The following is a 7,583-nucleotide window of genomic DNA, read 5'->3' on the forward strand; positions in this document are numbered from 1 at the left end:
AAAAACTATTCAAAATATTTAGTTCATTATAGAATGATTATTCGTAGGGCACTAAGTTATCGATTTTCAAGTCAATACAAAATATTCGACTATAGTTACATTACTAAAAAAAAAAAATTGAAGGAGGGTGTTGGAGCCTGCAGGCAAATGCATTTTAGGAAACCAAAAAAAAATTTTGAAAAAATTTAACTGTATGATTACACTTTACAAAGTACAAACTAAAATGCCCAGAATATTAAACAAAAAAACTATTCAAAATATTTATTTCATAAAACAACGAATATTCAAGGGTACCCAATTGTCAATGTTTAAAATTTGGCTAGAGGTTAAATCCTAAAAATGAAATTGACGGAGGGTGTTGGCGCCCGCAGGCAAATTCATTTTAGGAAACCAAAAAAAAATTTTGAAAAAATTTAACTGTATGATTACACTTTACAAAGTACAAACTAAAATGCCCAGAATATTAAACAAAAAAACTATTCAAAATATTTAGTTCATTATAGAATGATTATTCGTAGGGCACTAAGTTATCGATTTTCAAGTCAATACAAAAAAAATTCAACTAGAGTAACATTACTAAAAAAAAAAAAAAAAATTGAAAGAGGGTGTTGGCGCCCGCAGGCAAATGCATTTTAGGAAAACAAAAAAAATTTTTGAAAAATTTTAACTGTAGGAATACACATAACAAAGTACAAACTAAAATGCCCAGAATATTAAACAGAAAAAACTATTCAAAATATTTATTTCATAAAACAACGATTATTCAAGGGTACCCAATTGTCAATGTTTAAAATTTGGCTAGAGGTTAAATCCTAAAAAAAAAATTGAAAGAGGGTGTTGGCCCGCAGGCAAATGCATTTTAGGAAACCAAAAAAAAATTTAACTGTATGATTACACATTACAAAGTACAAACTAAAATGCCCAGAATATTAAACAAAAAAACTATTCAAAATATTTAGTTCATTATAGAATGATTATTCGTAGGGCACTAAGTTATTGATTTTCAAGTCAATACAAAAAATTCAACTAGAGTTACATGACAAAAAAAAAAATTTGAAAGAGTGTTTGGAGCCTGCAGGCAAATGCATTTTAGGAAAACAAAAAAAAATTTTGAAAAAATATAACTGTATGATTACACATTACAAAGTACAAACTAAAATGCCCAGAATATTAAACAAAAAAACTATTCAAAATATTTAGTTCATTATAGAATGATTAATCATAGGGCACCAAGTTTTCAATTTTCAAGTCAATACAAAATATTCGACTAGAGTTACATTACTAAAAAAAAAATATTAAAAGAGGGTGTTGGAGCCTGCAGGCAAATGCATTTTAGGAAACCAAAAAAAAATTTTGAAAAAATTTAACTGTATGATTACACTTTACAAAGTACAAACTAAAATGCCCAGAATATTAAACAAAAAAACTATTCAAAATATTTATTTCATAAAACAACGAATATTCAAGGGTACCCAATTGTCAATGTTTAAAATTTGGCTAGAGGTTAAATCCTAAAAATGAAATTGACGGAGGGTGTTGGCGCCCGCAGGCAAATTCATTTTAGGAAACCAAAAAAAAATTTTGAAAAAATTTAACTGTATGATTACACTTTACAAAGTACAAACTAAAATGCCCAGAATATTAAACAAAAAAACTATTCAAAATATTTAGTTCATTATAGAATGATTATTCGTAGGGCACTAAGTTATCGATTTTCAAGTCAATACAAAAAAAATTCAACTAGAGTAACATTACTAAAAAAAAAAAAAAAAATTGAAAGAGGGTGTTGGCGCCCGCAGGCAAATGCATTTTAGGAAAACAAAAAAAATTTTTGAAAAATTTTAACTGTAGGAATACACATAACAAAGTACAAACTAAAATGCCCAGAATATTAAACAGAAAAAACTATTCAAAATATTTATTTCATAAAACAACGATTATTCAAGGGTACCCAATTGTCAATGTTTAAAATTTGGCTAGAGGTTAAATCCTAAAAAAAAAATTGAAAGAGGGTGTTGGCCCGCACGCAAATGCATTTTAGGAAACCAAAAAAAAATTTAACTGTATGATTACACATTACAAAGTACAAACTAAAATGCCCAGAATATTAAACAAAAAAACTATTCAAAATATTTAGTTCATTATAGAATGATTATTCGTAGGGCACTAAGTTATCGATTTTCAAGTCAATACAAAATATTCGACTATAGTTACATAACTAAAAAAAAAAAATTGAAGGAGGGTGTTGGAGCCTGCAGGCAAATGCATTTTAGGAAACCAAAAAAAAATTTTGAAAAAATTTAACTGTATGATTACACTTTACAAAGTACAAACTAAAATGCCCAGAATATTAAACAAAAAAACTATTCAAAATATTTAGTTCATTATAGAATGATTATTCGTAGGGCACTAAGTTATCGATTTTCAAGTCAATACAAAAAAAATTCAACTAGAGTAACATTACTAAAAAAAAAAAAAAAAATTGAAAGAGGGTGTTGGCGCCCGCAGGCAAATGCATTTTAGGAAAACAAAAAAAATTTTTGAAAAATTTTAACTGTAGGAATACACATAACAAAGTACAAACTAAAATGCCCAGAATATTAAACAGAAAAAACTATTCAAAATATTTATTTCATAAAACAACGATTATTCAAGGGTACCCAATTGTCAATGTTTAAAATTTGGCTAGAGGTTAAATCCTAAAAAAAAAATTGAAAGAGGGTGTTGGCCCGCAGGCAAATGCATTTTAGGAAACCAAAAAAAAATTTAACTGTATGATTACACATTACAAAGTACAAACTAAAATGCCCAGAATATTAAACAAAAAAACTATTCAAAATATTTAGTTCATTATAGAATGATTATTCGTAGGGCACTAAGTTATTGATTTTCAAGTCAATACAAAAAATTCAACTAGAGTTACATGACAAAAAAAAAAATTTGAAAGAGTGTTTGGAGCCTGCAGGCAAATGCATTTTAGGAAAACAAAAAAAAATTTTGAAAAAATATAACTGTATGATTACACATTACAAAGTACAAACTAAAATGCCCAGAATATTAAACAAAAAAACTATTCAAAATATTTAGTTCATTATAGAATGATTAATCATAGGGCACCAAGTTTTCAATTTTCAAGTCAATACAAAATATTCGACTAGAGTTACATTACTAAAAAAAAAATATTAAAGGAGGGTGTTGGAGCCTGCAGGCAAATGCATTTTAGGAAACCAAAAAAAAATTATAAATATTTGTCATATTAATAAAGGTTGTTTACGTACCTAATAGGTTTAATAGAATTTTACTATTGCCACGTAAACGTCTAGAAATAGTAGGGCAGTAGGTTCATAATATATTATATTTAAATATTGTATTATAATAATATGAATAATATAATAATATTATGTTTTAAATATTCCTAGGTTATTTAAAAATTAAATACCAGTGTTTCTAAAATACAAATACAAAAATCTTAATTTAAAATATCTAAAAACATAACTACCGCTTATAAATTATAACCACAGGTTAGCAATACTAACTTAAAAATAAAAAGTTATAAATTAATAATATAATAATTGCTTAAGTCGTATACAACCGAACGCAACTTAACCTAATAACTATTAGTTGTTACATCTTATAACACGTATTTTGGGTATAACATTTAATTTTACACTTTTAATTTAATTCTGAATTGAAAATGTATTCCTCGTACAGTTTTTTACTGTTACTAAAATAAACATTATTATTTATATGTAATATTATACCCACTCAGCACTCAATATTTTTATAATTGGCAAGAAAACATACATTTGCACCAATAAACACATTGTCTTTCTTGAATTACTGTTAGAAGCAATCATAATAAAATATACAGCAAGTTTATAATTTAAGTTAATTTTTTTTAAAAATATTAAAAATATTATCGATTTCTTGTGTTAAATTAACAAAATTGTTTTAATACTATATGAATTAAACAAACAAATCTGAATTTTTTCAGTACACACTATACCAGTGGTCGGCAACCGGCGGCCCACTTTAAATTCTACGACAACGACATTTAATCGAATATTATATCAAAAAAATCATAAAATGATGAATCATGAAATGATAGATTTTTTGATATCGAAAAGGTATTATTTGTTGACTATAATAAACAAAAAATCAAATAAATAAATATAAGTCTTGTAAATATATCCATACATAATAGGTACACTATATATTATATTCTGTATTCTGGAACACAGTTGTTAAATTATTATTTAAATATATAATCTATTAGAATGTTAGTTTAACAATTAATATAATACTTACTAAAAAAAATACTTTTTAAGAGTATTCAAATACAGATACCTGTTTTGAAAAATAAGTAAAATACGCGTATTCAAGTGATTAAAAAGTATTTGAATAATTTTGCTCAAGTAGGTACTTAAAGAGAATTTATCATAGCTGATCTGAGTTCCAAAAATTGAACTTTAGATTTATAGTTTTTTTAAAAATACTTGAAATCCTAACTTCATCAATATTAGTCTTATCGACTTGAAGACTTCAAGATTCAACGCAGCCAAGCCTTGAAAACAAATTTATATTCTCAAAAAAGTATCGACATTAAGATTGACAAAAGAAAATTTCCCGCCAAAATTATTTTTTGAATAATTTAAATTTTGAACACATTTTTGAATTTATCATGTATTAAAAAACTAAAAACCCAACCAACTGTACCAACATTCCCTACTAATTATACGAATGGCGACACCAATATAAAAATTAATTTATCTAAGTATTCTATAAAAAATATCTATTTCCATATTCAAATATTATTGAATAATTCAAAAAAACTTCAAAATCAATATTTAATATTCAATATTTGTAAAGGCACCTGCCTTTTATGAAACCAAAAAAAAATTTTGAAAAATTGAAATGTAAGTATACACATTACAAAGTACAAACTAAAATGCCCAGGATATTAAACAAAAAAACTATTCGAAATATTTAGTTCATTATAGAATGATTAATCATAGGGCACCAAGTTATCAATTTTCAAGTCAATACAAAATATTCAACTAGACTTACATAACTAAAAATAAAAATTGAAGGAGGGTGTTGGCACCCGCAGGCAAATGCATTTTAGGAAACCAAAAAAAAATTTTGAAAAAATTTAACTGTATGATTACACATTACAAAGTACAAACTAAAATGCCCAGAATATTAAACAAAAAACTATTCAAAATATTTAGTTCATTAAAGAATGATTATTCATAGGGCACTTAGTTATCGATTTTCAAGTCAATACAAAAAAAATTCAACTAGAGTTACATTACTAAAAAAAAAATAAAAATTGAAAGAGGGTGTTGGCGCCCGCAGACAAATGCATTTTAGGAAACCAAATAAAAATTTTGAAAAAATTTAACTGTAACAATACACATAACAAAGTACAAACTAAAATGCCCAGAAAATTAAACTGAAAAAACTATTCAAAATATTTATTTCATAAAACAACGATTATTCAAGGGTACCCAATTGTCAATGTTTAAAATTTGGCTAGAGGTTAAATCCTAAAAATGAAATTGACGGAGGGTGTTGGCGCCCGCAGGCAAATGCATTTTAGGAAACCAAAAAAAAATTTTGAAAAAATTTAACTGTATGATAACACATTACAATGTACAAACTAAAATGCCCAGAATATTAAACAAAAAAACTATTCGAAATATTTAGTTCATTATAGAATGATTATTCGTAGGGCACTAAGTTATCGATTTTCAAGTCAATACAAAAAAAATTCAACTAGAGTTACATTACTAAAAAAAAAAAAAAAAAAAATTTAAAGAGGTTGTTGGCGCCCGCAGGCAAATGCATTTTAGGAAACCAAAAAAAAATTTTGAAAAAATTTAACTGTAGGAATACACATGACAAAATACAAACTAAAATGCCCAGAATATTAAACGGAAAAAACTATTCAAAATATTTAGTTTATTCAAGAATGATTATTCATAGGGCAATTAGTTATCGATTTTCAAGTCAATACAAAAAAAATTCAACTAGAGTTACATTACTAAAAATAAAAATTGAAGGAGGGTGTTGGCGCCCGCAGGCAAATGCATTTTAGGAAATCAAAAAAAAATTTTTGAAAAAATTTAACCGTAGGAATACACATAACAAAATACAAAATAAAATGCCCAGAATATTAAACAGAAAAAACTATTCAAAATATTTAGTTTATTAAAGAATGATTATTCATAGGGTACCAAGTTATCAATTTTCAAGTCATTACAAAAAATTCAACTAGAGTTAAATTATTAAAAAAAAAAATTGAAGGAGGGTGTTGGAGCCTGCAGGCAAATGCATTTTAGGAAACCAAAAACAAATTTTGAAAAAATTTAACTGTATGATTACACATTACAATGTACAAACTAAAATGCCCAGAATATTAAACAAAAAAACTATTCAAAATATTTAGTTCATTATAGAATGATTATTCGTAGGGCACTAAGTTATTGATTTTCAAGTCAATACAAAAAATTCAACTAGAGTTACATGACAAAAAAAAAAATTTGAAAGAGTGTTTGGAGCCTGCAGGCAAATGCATTTTAGGAAAACAAAAAAAAATTTTGAAAAAATATAACTGTATGATTACACATTACAAAGTACAAACTAAAATGCCCAGAATATTAAACAAAAAAACTATTCAAAATATTTAGTTCATTATAGAATGATTAATCATAGGGCACAAAGTTTTCAATTTTCAAGTCAATACAAAATATTCGACTAGAGTTACATTACTAAAAAAAAAATATTAAAAGAGGGTGTTGGAGCCTGCAGGCAAATGCATTTTAGGAAACCAAAAAAAAATTTTGAAAAAATTTAACTGTATGATTACACTTTACAAAGTACAAACTAAAATGCCCAGAATATTAAACAAAAAAACTATTCAAAATATTTAGTTCATTATAGAATGATTATTCGTAGGGCACTAAGTTATCGATTTTCAAGTCAATACAAAAAAAATTCAACTAGAGTAACATTACTAAAAAAAAAAAAAAAAATTGAAAGAGGGTGTTGGCGCCCGCAGGCAAATGCATTTTAGGAAAACAAAAAAAATTTTTGAAAAATTTTAACTGTAGGAATACACATAACAAAGTACAAACTAAAATGCCCAGAATATTAAACAGAAAAAACTATTCAAAATATTTATTTCATAAAACAACGATTATTCAAGGGTACCCAATTGTCAATGTTTAAAATTTGGCTAGAGGTTAAATCCTAAAAAAAAAATTGAAAGAGGGTGTTGGCCCGCACGCAAATGCATTTTAGGAAACCAAAAAAAAATTTAACTGTATGATTACACATTACAAAGTACAAACTAAAATGCCCAGAATATTAAACAAAAAAACTATTCAAAATATTTAGTTCATTATAGAATGATTATTCGTAGGGCACTAAGTTATCAATTTTCAAGTCAATACAAAATATTCGACTATAGTTACATTACTAAAAAAAAAAAATTGAAGGAGGGTGTTGGAGCCTGCAGGCAAATGCATTTTAGGAAACCAAAAAAAAATTTTGAAAAAATTTAACTGTATGATTACACT

Source organism: Metopolophium dirhodum, chromosome 3, assembly GCF_019925205.1.
Source record: "Metopolophium dirhodum isolate CAU chromosome 3, ASM1992520v1, whole genome shotgun sequence".
Classification (NCBI taxonomy): Eukaryota; Metazoa; Arthropoda; class Insecta; order Hemiptera; family Aphididae; genus Metopolophium; species Metopolophium dirhodum.